This window comes from Dama dama, chromosome 31 (assembly GCF_033118175.1).
Source record: "Dama dama isolate Ldn47 chromosome 31, ASM3311817v1, whole genome shotgun sequence".
NCBI classification, from domain to species: Eukaryota; Metazoa; Chordata; class Mammalia; order Artiodactyla; family Cervidae; genus Dama; species Dama dama.
In genome coordinates, this window is record NC_083711.1 from 26,000,678 (window position 1) to 26,017,642 (window position 16,965).

Here is a 16,965-nt window from a genome sequence, read left to right on the forward strand (position 1 = left end):
ACAGAAGTGGGTTGCCCTGCCCTCCTCCAGGGGATCTTCCTGACACAGGGATCGAACCCATGTCTCCTGCATTGCAGGCAGAGTCTTTATCATCTGAGCTACCAGGGAAGCCCCATATTACATGTAGGTGAAATTAAAAGACAATATTCACTAGAAAGATCAAACTGTACAGTTGGTTCCAGTCTTTGTTGTTAATATAAAATAAAAATTCTATAAATATTCATCATGTATTTAATCATTTCTTCCTAAGTATAGCACTTTTAGCCAATCTTCATGCATTTTTGGTTTCAAATTGACATTTATTTTAGCATATATTAATACCTGACAACAGAACTATGCTGATTAATCTTAAAAGAAGCTAGTGGTTAGTATTACTAAATATTATGATTTAGTTACAAACTCTAAATCTTATATTCATAACTAATATTTATACATGTCAAAATACCACTTAATTCTGTATAGTCCAATATGATTGAGAGAAAATTTGGAGTTGAAGGGAATTTTTTCTTGGCCTGCATTATGTACTGAATCATTTACTTTAGCAATGGAATATTTTATGGAATGTATAAAAACTTTCTAATTTGATCACTACCCCTAATATTTACTTTTTCTAAATCTTACAGATAATCAAGAGAACAGAATCAGGAAATTGCAGATTGTGAGCAAAGAATGTATATACACAAGAAACAGAACAATAAAAACAAAGTTATGAAATTAATGTATATGTTATGAAGTTACAGTGATAAATTTGATCTTCATATAAGCCCCCAGTGATTGTAAAATAGTTTACCTAAGCCAATTCCTTATTGCCAACAACATTTCTCAGAAATAACTCCTTTTCACATTTATATAAGTCACAGAGGTCTCTTTTATGAGAAAACATAATCAGGCAAAATAAAATGTTACATAAAATGGAAAAAAGTTATCATTTGTTTTTTAGTAGTGTGTTAATGAGCCACAGCAGAGCAATTCTTTTATCACGGCTTAAAATTAAACAGATACAAGTCTAGCTGCTGATTTATACTTTCCTTCCAGGAAATAAAAAAAATTTTTGACTTTTTATACATATGCAATATTATTTTTAAGTTCATTCGTATTCATATGACTTGGATTGCAATCTGAAGTCTGGAAGATTTGATTTCACTAAACATATTTGCCTCAAAAAAAAAAAATAATAATAATAAAAATTAAAAAAAAAATAAAAAAAAATAAAAAAATAAAATTTTAATCAGTAATTTTTATTACTGCAACACACGTGCTCTTAAGAGAAAAAAAAAAAAAATGTCTGTATATACATGCATATTTCAAAACCAGTATCCATTTCTTTTAAGGTTTTCAATGTTGCATAAAGTATAATGGCAAGGAAAATGTCCATAGGATCTAAAATCTTGTGAAGAGGTTTATTGAAAAAGTTGGCCTTGGTAGGGACTGAAGTCCAAAATAAACCAACTCTTTTTTAGCCAATGTCTTCCATTCATGCTCCTCTGAATATACACATTCTCTTCCTGGGAAAAAAAAGTCTTGGGAAGAGCCACAGATGTTGTAGACAATTTCCTGCACTAAAAATTAAAGTGCATTCACATACTTTCATCCCTTCTATCTGGGTTTGACTCAGATTCAGAAATTGCTGTGGTAGAGAAAGAGGGAAGGGTATATATAGTTGCTTCTTTCCACAGTTCACACCTTGAGTCCCTTTTTCCCCAATCACTAGACTGGCCCATGATTAAAGGAGAGAAGTGGAAGAGAACTTAACACGCACAGAATATCTTTTTTTAAGTTAGTATGGTTGTAACTTGTGTGTGCCATCTCTCACAGGTTGCTTTCCTGAGTTTTTGTGGTCAGTGATTGCCCTTTTAAAGAGGGAACGGTCAGGTTCCTTTCTCTGATGTCCAGTCTAAGAGTCTAAAACATTTCTTTAGAGTCTGGTGGGCCATCATACAAGGTAAATTTCTAAAAATTATAATGTGTTGCTTTGTGAAGTAGAGAGATCTCAGTATTAGAAATATTCAAATATAATTTCAAAGATTATTTGCCTTTATGTAAAAGATTCAATGATATTGAAGGCTTTTAAGTCCAAGCTGCTCTACAAACTACACAGAAAAAGAGTGGAAAGATGAGTGAATTGGATGATAGCTAAAATTCTGATTCTGTTTGCATTCAAAAGTAAGACGGTGCTAGGGACTTCCCCGGTGGCTCAGATGGTAAAGAATCTGCCTGCAGTGCAGGAGACCCGGGTTTTTCCCCTGGATCTGGAAGATCACCTGGAGAAGGAAACGGCAACCCACTCCAGTATTCTTGTCTGGAAAATTCCATGGATGGAGGAGTTTGACAGGCTGTATGGCCCATGGGGTAGCAAAGAGTGACTTCACTTTCTAGAAGACTATTATTGGAGAAGGAAATGGCAACCTACTCCAGTATTCTTGCCTAGAAAATCCCATGGATGCAGGAGCCTGGTGGGCTACAATCCATGGAGTCACAGAGAGTCAGGCACGATTTAGAGACTAAATGAAAAGACTATTATAATTTAGAATACGACAGAGATGAGAGGAAAAGGTAATCAATATTTATTAAAGTTCTACTCTATCACTGACAGTGATGGTTTTTTACCATCTCCTCATTTGATATTTTTGCAGTCTGGTAATACAGCATTTTTATTCATCTTGAGGAAACTGAGGCTCAAGAAGTTGAACTACTTGAATGTCTATAGTGGTTAGTGGCAGTACTAGAATCGGCTCTGTCCATTCATAACTAGTCTTACATTAAAATTGATGTTATTTTCACCAAAACAGTCTCCAAACTCAAAATTTCCTAACTCCATGGAAATAATATTTTTACCACCAAACTATCTAAAACTAAAGGTCATGGTAATACTATTGTGTAACTATCCAATATTTAATGAAACTATTAGCCAGAGTAAAATTCCAAAATGGATTTAGCAACATTCAAGAAAATGTTTAAAGAAGAAATGTTAAAGAAGATTTCTTCAGAGGTGTTTTCTCTTATTAGGAAAATCTAATAGTTTCTTTAAACACATAATACATGATTCTACGTTTAAGTTTTCAACATCAAGCACCTGGAACTGAATTTAGCTGATGTTAAAGCCACAGTGATAGACCACTAGTGAAGACAAAATAACATGTGAAGGGCCTGGGGACAGATTGCTGAATCAGAGGACAGACAGACTGATGAATTAATCATGTGATACTGAAGGAAGAAGTAGAATGCAAGAAAATTTTCAATTGTGCAGCATTGCTATCCTATGTTCTTTTGAAAATGTGTAACTAAATAAATGAACTCAAACAAATGTCAACAATATGGTGAGAGCTTGAATGATCCAAGAGTCTTCTATAATATAATAGAGGAATTCATTTAAAATGCAAATTAAAATATAAAGTTCCAAATTGCCCAAATAGATAATACCTTTCTAATCTTGTAGAACTAAAATCTACCTTTGAGCTTCAAACTCTTGACACCAGCTTGAACCCATTGGACATATATGAAGTGATATCCAATGATGCCTCTAGGCGTCAAAAAGGAGGCATCATTATAAGCATTGCAACTAACAGGGAGGAAGCACAGACCCACCTACCAGCAGACAACTGAATTAAAGATTTACTAAGCACTGAAGCACTGACCTGCTCACCAGAGCAAGACCAAGTTTTCTCCACAGCCAATCCCTCCCATCAGGAATTTTGTACAAGCCTCTCATCTCATCCATCAGAGGGCAGGCAGAAAAAGCAAGATCTGTAATACCACAGCTTCCAGAACAAAATCACCATCACAGGAAGCTAACCAAAATGACAACATGGCTTACAACGTGCAACTCAATGAAGTCTTGTGTGAATCAATAAAGCCAAGAGTCATGTCATGAAGGGCCACCCAAAATGGACAGGTCATGGTGGAGAGTTCTGACAAAAGGTGGTCCACTGGAGAAGATAATGGAAAAACACTCCAGTATTCTTCCCTTGGGAATCCCATGAGCACTATGAAAAGGCAAAAAGATATGATACTGGAAGATGAGCCCCCCAGGTCAATAGATATCCAATATGCTACTGGTGAAGAGCAGAGAAATAGCTCCAGAAGAATGAAGAGGCTGGGTCAAAGCGAAAATGACACTGAATTGTGGATGTGTCTGTTCAAGTATGACCTAAATCAAATCCCTTATGATTATTCAGTGGAAGAGAGAACTAGATTCAAGGGATTAGATCTGGTAGACAGAGTGTGTGAAGAACTATGGACAGAGAAGTTCATAACATTGTCCAGGAGGCGGTGATCAAAACCATCCCAAAGAAAAAGAAATGCAAGAAGGCAACACGGTTGTCTGGGTAGGCCTGACAAATAGCTGAGAAAAGAAGAGAAGCAAAAGGCAAAGGAGAAAGGGATAGATATGCCCAGCTGAATGCAGAGTTTCAGAGAATAGCAAGGGGAGATAAGAGAGCCTTCTTCAGTAAATAATGCAAAGAAATAGAGGAAAACAATAGAATGGGAAATTAACTAGAGATCTCTTCAAGAAAATCAGAGGTACCAAGGGAACATTTCATGCAAAGATGGGCTCAATAAAGGACAGAAGCAGCAAGCACCTAACAGAAACATAAGAGATTAAGAAGAGGTGGTAAGAATACACAGAAGAACTCTACAAATAAGGTCTTGATGACCTGGATAACCACAAATGGTGTGGTCACTCACCTAGAGCCAGACATCCTGGAATGTGAAGTCAAGTGGGCCTTAGGAAGCATTACTACAAACAAAGCTAGTGGAGGTGATGGAATTCCAGTTGAGCTATTTATTCAATATGCCAGCAAATTTGGAAAACTCAGCAGTGGCCACAAGACTGGAAAATGCCAGTTTTCATTCCAATCCCAAAGAAGGGCAATGCCAAAGAATGTTCAAACTACCATACAACTGCTCTCATTTCACATGATAGCAAGGTAATGCTCAAAATCCTTCAAACTAGGCTTCAACAATATGTGAACCAAGAACTTCCAGATGTACAAGCTGGGTTTAAAAAAGTCAGAGGAACAAGAAATCATTGTCAACATCCATTGCAGCATAGAAAAGCACCTTAGTACTAAATATTTTTCAGATTCCTAAAAATCCACACAAAAACATTGTTTGACCTTTGTATTAAACAGTAAGTATCCTAGCAAAAGTTATGAAGGCCAACAAGTTATGGTTGAGTAGTAAAATATTGGTAATATTCTGTATATTTGTAAAATTATATGCATATGGCATGCCTTTAGTGCAATTCTAACTGCAAGGTTTTAATAGTTATGAGATATTTCTCACAGTGTTAATCAAAATCATTTTTTGAATGATATATTGACAAGCTAAATTTATTCCTCCTCTATGTATATCAAAATTTATTAAATAAGAAAAAGCATTTGCATCTCATGAAAGTTCTAGCTGATGTCTACATTTTCAAATGGAATCAAACACAGTAATTATATAATCCAAATTTATAATTTTCAAGTTAATCATACACTAAGAAAAAAATCTTATACTCCTTAATAGTCATTTTATTTCTGAGATACAAATTAGCTTTTAAATACATCATCTTTGTGGTCCCGTGGACTGGAGCCTACCAGGCTTCTCTGTCCATGGGATTTCCCTGGCAAAAATACTGGAGTGAGTTGTCATTTCCTCCTCCAGGGGAATCTTCCTGATCCAGAGATCAAACCCATGTTTCCTGTGCCTCTTGCATACCAGGCAGCTTTTTAACATTTGAGTTATCAAGGAAGCCCCTGTTACCACACTGATAGACTACTCAAGATATTGGTATGTGATCATCTAGCTATAATACAAAACAGGAAGTTTTTCTTGAGAGTTAAAATTTTACATATGAAACGAGTGAGATGAAGATATACTTTGATCATAGATGACAAGAACCATTAGTAAAAACGTGGAGAAAAAAATTTGTTTTTGGTAATTATTGTTTATTACTGTTATTTATGTAAGTTGAAAATCTTCAAAGTGTAAAAGCCAGTCTTATGACTGCCAGATTGTCTGAAAATCAGAAGTTTAAGACATACACTGTCTAAAGCAACACTGTCCATCAGAACTCTCTGGAATGACGGAAATATTTTATAATTTTTCACACAACTGGAACAGTCAAAAGCCTCATTTAGTTATTAAACATTTGAAATGTGTAGAATACAACTGAGAAGCTGAATTAGACATTATATTTAACTTCAATCAAGTTCAAGTTGAAAAGTCACATTAAACTAGCATGAAAGTGTGGGTTATAAAGCTCTCTGCTCATGTTCCTCTGCTTTGATATCTCTAGTATTTCCAAGAAAGTATGGTTTACGAGAGAAGAAATGTGATAACTCCAGAACAGCACACCACAGTTCCAGATAACTCTGACATGGCTCAAGATAACCACAGGAAAATACATGGCAGTCAGTCCTAGAAAGGACTAAAATAAAGGAGAACTTAATTTATTCGAGTGCTCTAAACACACTTCCCTGCCCACGCCACATCCCCTCTCCCCAAACAAAATAAAACAAAAATATGTCAGACTCTTCAAAACCTCGAGGCCTGAACCTCCTGAGCAATCTCAGGATCAATGCACTGGGAATGCCTTTCCTTTCTGCTCACACGGGCTTCCCCCATGGCTCAGATGGTAAAGAACCTGCCTGCAACACAGGAGACCCGGGTTTGATGACTGGTACTTGTCTTCTTTTCACTTCCACCTGCATAGTTGGGAGGTCCGATTCTATCTTTATTGAAATTCTTGGATTTGTTCTTCCATGAAAACAGACTATCCTTTTCTCCAGATGGACACTGTCAACTTTTACCTTTGAATCCTAAGTCAATGAATTCTGATGTTGGGCATCCTTTTTTATTTTTTGCTTTTTAAATATTCTCTCCTTGCCAATCTTATCTACTTTCACAGCATTCACTGTTAACTCTACGCATGTGTGTCTCCCTAATCTTAACTCCCACTCCTGCTCAGTCATGAGTCTAGTCCAGGATTTCTCGCTAACAGTCACAACATTTCACCCTGAATGCCTCAGCACCAGTTCCAATTCAAGACATCTCAAATTGAACCTTTCCTGCTTCCAAAAATAATAATAGCAAGAAAAAACCTTTCTTAGTCTCTGCTCTATTTCACTAATGATTCCAGTCAGCCATGATCAAAATTCTTATCTTTGACTCATTCTTTCCATGCTTAAAGTCTGAAGCATCAAAGTGGTTAAAATCAAAGAACTCAGATTCACAAGAGAACAGGCCTGGACTTTAGCCCCTGGCTCCTCCATTTACTGCCTGCATAACTTAAGTATATGAACTAAATGGTTCAGACTTTAATTTTTTAATCACAAAAATGGAACTACTACTACTAACATCATTACCAGTTCTAAGTACTTTCCATCTCTTAACACATTTAGTCTTTACAACAACTCTATGAGATTGATACTGTTATTATTTATTTTCTATGAGAGAACTGAAACATAGAGTTAAATGCATTATGAAAAGCCACAACAGTAAGTGGCTGGGATTCAATCCTAGACATTCTGGCTCCAAGCTTGGAACCACCATACACACTGTCTTCCTGACAATAACAACTTATCTCAAAGTGTTGTGAGGATAAAATTAGATCAAAACAAGGAAACACTTATCAATATCAGCTGCTAATATCCTCATAAATCTCTAGACCAAAGTCAGAGGTACCCTTTCTTCTATATGACTTCCTGTAGCATTTATTCTTGATCCATATGACTTATATACTGACTTGTACTATATCACTTGACAGTCATGTCTTATTACATCATATAAACTGTTTGAAGCTGAGGATAAAAAATATCCCATGACTTATAAATATTAGTAGAATTTAATGTCAATGTATGTCACTTTAAAATTTCTTTTTATGACTCTTATCCATTTCATAGTTCCTTAGATCCTAGTCTTAATTATTGTCAAATTTATGGAAGTGTTGCTTACTTTGACAACTTATGCTTCTCCAGTGTTTTGATCCCTTTCCCTGAGCTCATCCTTTTCCTTACCTGCATCAGCTACATAGATGGTTGATACAGCTGCTTTAAATGTATTCTAAATTTCACAAGCAGTTTTTGTTCAATTTTTAGTTAACTATACAGCTTTCTTAGGCAACCCACTTTTGCTGGTCTCTTGATTTGTTACCTAAAACAAGTTTGCTATACACATGTAGGTTTTTTTACACCATCTATCTAGAAAATAGAGCACTCTAAAAGCAAGTTAAGTCTTTTGGGTTTTGCATAGGTCTTTTTAGAGAGCAAAGGGGCCATTTATTTGGTGGGAATAATACACTTTAAAGTGGCATATTAACAACGGCCATGCCCTCTATACACCAACACTTTAAAAAATCTAACCCTGTGCGTGCATGTGTGCTAAGCTGCTTCAGTCACGCCCAACCCTTTATGACCCCATGGACTGTAGCCCGCCAGGCTCCTCTGTCCATGTGACTCTTCAGGCAAGAATACTGGAGTGAATTGCTGTGTTCTCCTCCAGGGGATCTTCCCGACCCAGGGATTGAACCCGCATCTCTTATGTCTCCTGCATTGGTAGGAGGGTTCCTTATCAACAGCACTAACTGAGAAGCCCTCTAATCCTATAAAGAAGTACAAAAATAAAATATAATAAATTTTATACAATAAAAATGGTCTTTAAACCATCATTCACTAGCATGTATATTAATACAGCAATCCAGTTGTACAATGTTCCCACATAAAACCAAACCAATCTGTTTTCTAAAGTGAAATAATGCTGATGATCACAATTTTACCCCAGAGCACTGACCAAACAAACATGGATAATTTTAGAAGGAGCCATGATAGTGATTATCTGCCTGCACTTCCACAAAGCAAAATGTTGCTAAGTAGAAATAAAAGAAAGTCTACTGAAATTTAGGCAATTAGAATAGGAAGATAGGCAATGAATGAACTGCCTAAACAAATTTGTATGAGGAAAATAAATATGCATAGAAAAAATTTTAAAAGGAGATTATAAAAAATTTGTGTAAGCATGGTTATGTCTCTCCATGGTACATTGAAAGAGGTCTGCAGTTCAGTTTTTGCTACCAGCTTTATTACTGATACTCTTTATTATTTAGAAATAAGAATTATTCTATTTGAATTTCTACAGAAATATAGAATATTTGCCCCTTAGGAATGTCAGAACTGAGGATGCCAAAGAAAGGTAGGACTATCAATTGATTTCAACCTATGTCCAAGAATTTCTGATGGAAGAAACTGTAAGTTTTGAATTAAAGTATTCTTTGTCACCACTGTTCACTTGAGTAAACTCATGGAGTAAGAATCCAATATGATGAAAACACAGGATGTCCACTTAACTCTTCGATGTGCAACATGGCATGAAGGAAGGGACTGGATTTGAAATCTGTGTCATTGCATTGTGACTTCATCAATCACAATCTCTGTTTTAGGATTTTTAAAAATTGTGTCACAGGAATTTTGGATGGGTTGATATGGTGAAATGAAGCCATATACAAAAGTGTTTAGTGAACTGAAAATGCTTGTATAGACTCCTTTGGTTTTATGATGATGACGATGATTATTATTCTTTCTCTGGTAGTACTAGGGGGGCAGAAGGAAGGTGTGGCCCTCTAGCATTTGCCCTTATTTCTAATCTAGTTTATTTTATGACTTCATACTCCACATATTTATAGTACAGTGTTTACTTGAACTTTTTGTTATTTATATCAAATTTATAATTCTACATCTTGAAAGCTCCAGCAACAACAATCACGATAGAGAAAAATTAATAATAACCACCCATCATTGAGAGCTTGCTCTGTATTTAAGAGGATGATAGGTGCTTTTAATTCTCCTTGTAATTCCCACAATGGCCAGTTTTATAAAGAGGATATCAGGACTCTGAGTGTTAATTAACATTGCCTGAGGGGACACATAGATGCTTACTTACCTTACTTTCAACATTTCTTTTTGTGTGTGATTATATTCACTATAATTCTTTATTGTATCAGACTCAATAACTCACCAAACCACTTTCTTTAAAAAAATTTAAGATGTGACAAACTTAGATTCCCACTCAAATTAGGAGTACAGGTATGACAACAGACTAATCATATTTCTTTTTTTGATTAATTGTATGATTCCTAAAATATTTCACATACAGTATAATGCCTGGGAATTTATTAGCCTTTTCTTGATTTTTTTTTTATTGTACTAAAAGAAACATAATTTCATAAAAGTATACAGTTACTTACTTATACTATACTATACTTAAAATTTCATTTTAAGTATACAGTTCAGTGGCATTAAGTACATTCACATTGTTGTACAACCATCACATAGCCTGTATATCTCCAGGCCTTTTTCATAGTCCCAAACTGAAACTCTAACCATTAAACAAAAACTCCCCACTTCCTCATTCCTCCAGCCATTAGTAACCACCATTCTACTTTCTGTCTTTATTTGTATATTTGACTACCTTAGATACCTCAAACAATCTGAATCATACAATATCTGTCCTTCTGTGTTTGGCTTATTTCACCTAGCCTATGAAATAAGGAGGCTGAGCTCCAAAGAATTGATGCTTTCCAATTGTGGTGCTGGAGAAGACACTTAAAAGTCCCTTGGACAGCCAAGAGATCAAACCAGTCAATCCTAAAGGAAATTAACCCTAAATAGTCATTGGAAGGACCATTGCTGAAGATTCTTCAAGCAAGAATACTGCAGTGGGTTGCCATGCCCTCCAGGGGATCTTCCCAACCCAAGGATTGAACCCAGGTCTCCCGCATTGCAGATGGATTCTTTCATGGTCTGATCCACCAGGGAAGCCCATGAATCCTAGAATGGGTAACTTATCCCTTCTGCAGGGGATCTTCCTGACCCAGGATCATCCTTGCTACATGTCATCCATAATACATATCAGAGTTTTACTCCTTTCTAAGTCTATTCCAGTATATGCATAAATACATGTTTTTCCACACATTCATCAATGAATATTCGGGCTGTTTCCACTTTGAGCTATTGTGAATATAACACTGCTGTGAACATAGACAAACAAATACCTGTTCAAATTCCTGCTTTCAATTCTTTTGTGTATGTATGCAGAATATGTTATTTATTTACTTATTTGCTACAACAGAACATTGGTTTTGCATCTTCATGGGACAGAGTTCAGTAATTCCCTGATCTCTTTATATAACATCCACTTGAATTTCATCATCCAATAAATATCATCTAATGATTTAATCCTTTAAGTGTATTAGATGGCTCACCCTGAATAAATTACACTGGCTTCAATTCTTCATGCCACTCTCTTTGCAGCTTAGAACATTAGTCTTCAAACTCCATGGTAATAGAAAATACTTTCATTTTAAAACTGGTTTATAATTCATCTTTTGTATACATTAAAAGGTTGAAAATATTTCAAATTTTCAAATTCTAGAGAAAGGAGAAATTTTCAGAAAGAAAATAAAATATGTTATCTCCCATTTAATAGTATTTATAAATCAATACTTATTAGCATCAATTTAAGTTAATAATATCTTGCTCTGACAGTTCAAAATTTTATTTACTTCTTTACATGCTTCTCTGTGGTTTACCAATAGTACTTTATAAAAGCCAAAATAAACAAACTTCAGGCAATCATAAAACCTGAGGGTTGGAATTAGGAAATCTCTACTCATATAAGCAATGACATTAAACTTGTTCAAAAGCAAGTAGAACTGTTTTTCATCTAAATGGATGAAAGTTACTATCCTTTTACCCAATCACAATGCTAAAATCTTATTTTTGGAATAAAACTTTATAAATATGAATTATTTATCACATATTGATATAACTCAGCATACAACTAAGGAGTGTAACATCTTATTAAATCATGTAAAATATTTACAGCATAAGAAAAACATGACTGAGAATTCAGATACATAAAATATGTTTTTCTCTAATAATTTAGAAAATAATAGGCATCATCATAGCCTATTTTCTACACAATATATTTATAATGATTAAATTTAAATATTAAATCTTTGTCTTTTTAATGTCCTCACACTTTATGCATTCATGCTTCATGATGTGAATTTGATGCTGAATAAAAATGCATTATCCGATAAGTAAACTATGGTACATCCAGCCAATAGATTATTATTCAGTGCTAAAAAGAAATCGTAATCAAGTCATGAAAAAAATGGAAGAAACTTAGATGTATATTTGTAAGATGTATATGTAAGAGGCCCATCTAAAAAGGCCACATACTGTATGACTCCAACTGCATATATGACATTCTGGAGAAGGCAAAACTATGCAGAAAGGAAAGAGATCAGTGATTGCTGGGAGTTAAGAGACAGGGAGGACTGAATATGTGGATTTTCAGAGGATTTTTAGAGCAATGAAATGATTCTGCGTGATACCATAATGGTGGATTAATGTCATCATATGTTTGTCCAAACCCACAGAATGCACAGCACCACCAGCAGACACTAACATAAACTATGGGCTTTGTTTTTTTAATGATGTGACAATGTAGGCTTCACAACAAATGTACCACTCTGATAGGGGTACTGGAAATGGGGGAGGCTATACACACGTGAAGGCAGGAGGCATGTGGGAAAATTCTATACCTTTCTTTCATTTTTTTTATGTGAATCTAAACTGGTCTAAAAATAAATGCATTACCTTTCATTCTAGACTTCATTTCAGGTAATACAAAGAGACCAAAGTAAATAATCCCAATGTTTCTTTATCTAGAGCAATTCTTTTTGTTTCCCATAACCAACGGGATTTTTTTACAGAATAATTCACAAATTTCATATTTATGTTATCCTTGGATGAAACCTAAAGGTGACACCTTTTACAGATTTATATAAGGTTTTCTTTATAGAAGTCTCAAAATTCTCTTTTTCATTGTATGAAACTTTTTAAGGTGTGAATACAATCAAACATCCATAAATATACTCTGCGATACGGTGACACTAACATTTATTGGCTACTAGGGGCTAGATACTATGTTAAATAATTTACACATTTTGTTTTTTTGTGTTTTTTTAACTGAAGAATCTACCTGCAATGCAGGAAACCTGGGTTCGATCCCTGGGTTGGGAAGATCCCCTGGAGGAGGGCATGGCAGTCTACTCTTATCTGCTTTTTTAATATGTTATCTAGGTTGGTCATAACTTTCCTTCCAAGGAGTAAGCATCTTTTAATTTTATGGCTGCAATAATTCCCCTTGCTATATAGTAAATCCTTGTTGCTAATCTTGCTATATACACAACAGACTCACAGACATAGAAAAGTAGTTTATTGTTACCAAAGGATGGGAGGGGTAATATATGACTAACAGATACAAACTACTATACATAAAATAGATAAGCAACATTTATTTTTAACTATATAAAACTGTGGGGTCTTCCAGGTGGTTCAGTGGCAAAGAAACTGCCTGCCAACGCAGGAAATGCTGATTCGATCCCCAGGTCAGGAAAGTCACCTGGAGGAGGAAATATTCTTGCTTAGAAAATTCCATGAACAGGGGAGCCTGACAAGCTACAGTCCATGGGGTCGCAAAGAGTCTGACATGACTAAGCGCCTGAGAATGCACACATGCATGCATGCATAAAAAATTCTGGATTTTGTCTTTAATCTATAAAAAGGGCAATATCCTATAGCTCATGATGAGATTATTTTTAACTCATTTATTCCTTATGAGAAACATGAGATGCTAGTATGACTGCTTTTTATTTTACATATCCATTGAGTCGGTGATGCCATCCAATCATCTCATCCTCTGTCACCCCCTTCTCCTCCTGCCTTCAATCTTTCCCAGCATCAGGGTCTTTTCCAATGAGTTGGTTCTTCACATCGAGTGACCAAAGTACTGGAGCTTTAGCTTCAGCATTAATCCTTCCAACGAATATTTAGGGTTGATTTCCTTTAGGACTGACTGGTTTGATCTCCTTGCAGTCCAAGGGACTCTCAAAAGTCTACTCTAACACCACAGTTCAAACACATCAATTCTTCAGCTCTCAGCTTTCTTATTTGCCTTGAAGTGATGGGACTGGATGCCATGATCTTCATTTTGTGAATGTTTAGTTTTAAGCCAGCTTTTTCACTCTCTTTTTTCATTTTCATCAAGAGGCTCTTTAGCTCCTCTTTGCTTTCTGCCATAAGGGTGGTGTCATCTGCAAATATGAGGTTATTGATACTTCTCCCAGCAATCTTGATTCCAGTTTGTTCTTCATCCACCCCGGCATTTCAAATGATGTACTCTGCACATAAGTTAAATAACCAAGGTGACAGTATACAGATTTGATGTACTCCTTTCCCAATTTGGAACCAGTCTGTTGTTCCAGGTCTGGTTCTCACTGTTGCTACTTGACCTGGAGTACGCCTCTTCTAATTCCATGGCTGCAGTTAGCATCCACAGAGATTTTGGAGCCCAAGAAAATAAAATCTGTCACTGCTTCCAATTTTTACCCTTCTATTTGCCATGGAGTGATGGGACTAGATGTCATCCTCTTAGTTTTTTAATTTTTTATTTTTTCCCCCTTTTTTTTTAATGTCTGAGTCTGAATCTGCATTGTAACATTATAACAAGATTTCCAGATACTTTCTTGGTAACTGAAAGTTTGAGAAGAACAAATCTCTTTTCTTTTCCAATTTTTAAGACTTAATGAGCCTATGCAAAAAGAGAAAATAAGTGTACAAGTAATAAAGATGCCCCGGTTCAGGTCATCTCACTGCATCCAGTGAGATATAACATTTTATGTTTAAATTGTTTCCAAAATGAATCTTACAGATATATGCATCCCTTCTCACCATTTTTTTTTTCTTTCCTTAAACCTCTAACTTATTCAGTTAATATGTGTCTATTATGTTGCAATATTCACAACTGTGTCTTCCAGTTTGATGTTTTACTTCTTAGGATATATACAAATCCAAATGGTGCCTTTCCCTTTCCCCCTAGAACTTTAGGATTTAACTAGTGACATAGTGACATGGATTATTTCTTTCCACTAGATGGCAGTAACGGCAATTTAATAATACAATTTTATGAAGCAACTGCCAGCTTGCCGCATGTACAGCATACAATGACTCTTTGTGTGAAGATTTTGTGAATTGCTGGGCTTACTACAGGGAGCAATGACTTAGCGGCAAAACAAAGAATATTTTTCTCTATTGACGTCTATGCTGAAATTTCGTTATGCTTGCTTTTCAAGATTAAAAGCAGTCTTGTTTGCATATCGCTTATGCCTTGCTGTAATAAGCAGCTATTTTGAACGATTTCTACTGGTGTTTGAAAATAGACAAGTGGTTCCTAAAACAGGGTACCTTGTTAGCATAGCTGTCAATAAATCATTTCATTCTTCTAGTTTTTAAGGAGAGTTTTCTCTTTTTTCTCTATCAAAGGCTATATGTGTGTATAATTTTTAAATACAGAAACTCAAGAGTTTCATGATAAATTACATATTGGGTTGATAGATTCATATTTATTAGTTGTTTTTTTTTTGCTAGTAAATACTTGAAGAGCATCTTATGTAAATACCATACTATGAAGTTAAACAATGACAGTGAGAAGAAAATGGGTTTAAAGTGATAATAGGATTTTATAAATGCCGTTCTATTGACATTCTATTGAGTGTTTAAACATGACTGCTTGCATTCAGAATGTTTTCACATAAATATTAAACAATTACCCAAAGAAAGAAAGAAGTTTATTAATCAAAAGATAAAGTCCTTTGGGGATAACATTATGCAGCCTCCTTTTAGCCCTGATATTTCAAGGGACTAGAATAGAATAGGCTTTACTATTGTTCAGACTTGTCCTATAATAAGGGTCTATGTTAAACCCAAAGTGCTTCTCTAAGTAACTCTGTGAAAGCCAGACGATTGGTTTCCTCAAATAGTCTTGAAAAAATAAAAATGAATAACTAGAAAAATTAAATTATAAAATATTAAAACATGCATATGCTATTATTTGCAATGGACACAAAATCATTCTGTCAAGTTTTCACACAAGTTTCTAATGCTGACTGCCAACTATTTTATGTTTTCTGAATGGGATCAGACAGTTCTCAGAAGGGCCTGCCCAACGGAGCACTTGGCATGGAGCCTTGCTGTAGACTGGGCTTCCCCGGTGGCTTAGACAGTATAGAATCTTCCCACGATGAGGGAGAGGCAGGTTTTATCCCTGGGTCAGGAACATCCTCTGGAGAAGGGAATGGCTACCCACTCCAGTATTCTTGCTTGGAGAATCCCATGGACTACATGGGCGGACGTTCACGGGGTCGCAGAGTCGGACATGACTGATCGACTTCCACTCACTCAATTCTTTATTCTAGACTGCTTCCTTGCTTCCTAGCAGGGTGAGGCTGCATCTCCTAGGAGTTAGACTTTTTTTTTTTTTTTTTTTCATTTATTTTTATTAGAACTGCCATATGACCCAGCAATCCCACTTCTGGGCATACACACCAAGGAAACCAGATCTGAAAGAGACACGTGCACCCCAATGTTCATCGCAGCACTGTTTATAATAGCCAGGACATGGAAGCAACCTAGATGCCCATCAGCAGACGAATGGATAAGGAAGCTGTGGTACATATACACCATGGAATATTACTCAGCCATTAAAAAGAATTCACTTGAATCAGTTCTAATGAGATGGATGAAACTGGAGCCCATTATGCAGAGTGAAGTAAGCCAGAAAGATAAAGAACATTATAGCATACTAACACATATATATGGGATTTAGGAGTTAGACTTTAAACAACCAGTGCTGCAGTCCATGTGGTCACAAAAAGTCAGACATGATTGAGTGACTGAGTTGAAAACATAGTGAAAAGACTAGATATACATATCCTTGAAAATTCCTGAGGAAGGGGCCAGTTTGAAGACCAAACTGGGCTGTCTAGAAGATTCTGACAAAGGCAAATATTTTTTAGTTTTCTTTTTAAAGTTGGTTCCTATGGTTGTCCAGAATACTAGAGTCAGTTTGCATTTAGGT

The 16,965-nt window shown here is 35.6% G+C and overlaps 1 long non-coding RNA gene across 2 annotated transcripts in view; it reads right to left on the bottom strand.

The window, feature by feature from the left end:
* The window catches only part of LOC133049967 (uncharacterized), a 95,737-nt gene that overhangs the window by 54,640 nt on the left and 24,132 nt on the right, over positions 1–16,965 (bottom strand). The window contains exon 3 of one of the 2 annotated variants that reach the window (XR_009691503.1): positions 13,344–13,452. The exons of the other annotated variant lie outside the window; for it this stretch is intronic. This is a non-coding gene — a long non-coding RNA (uncharacterized LOC133049967). Of the gene's footprint in view, positions 1–13,343; positions 13,453–16,965 lie in introns of those variants that run through there. 2 annotated transcript variants of the gene reach the window in all.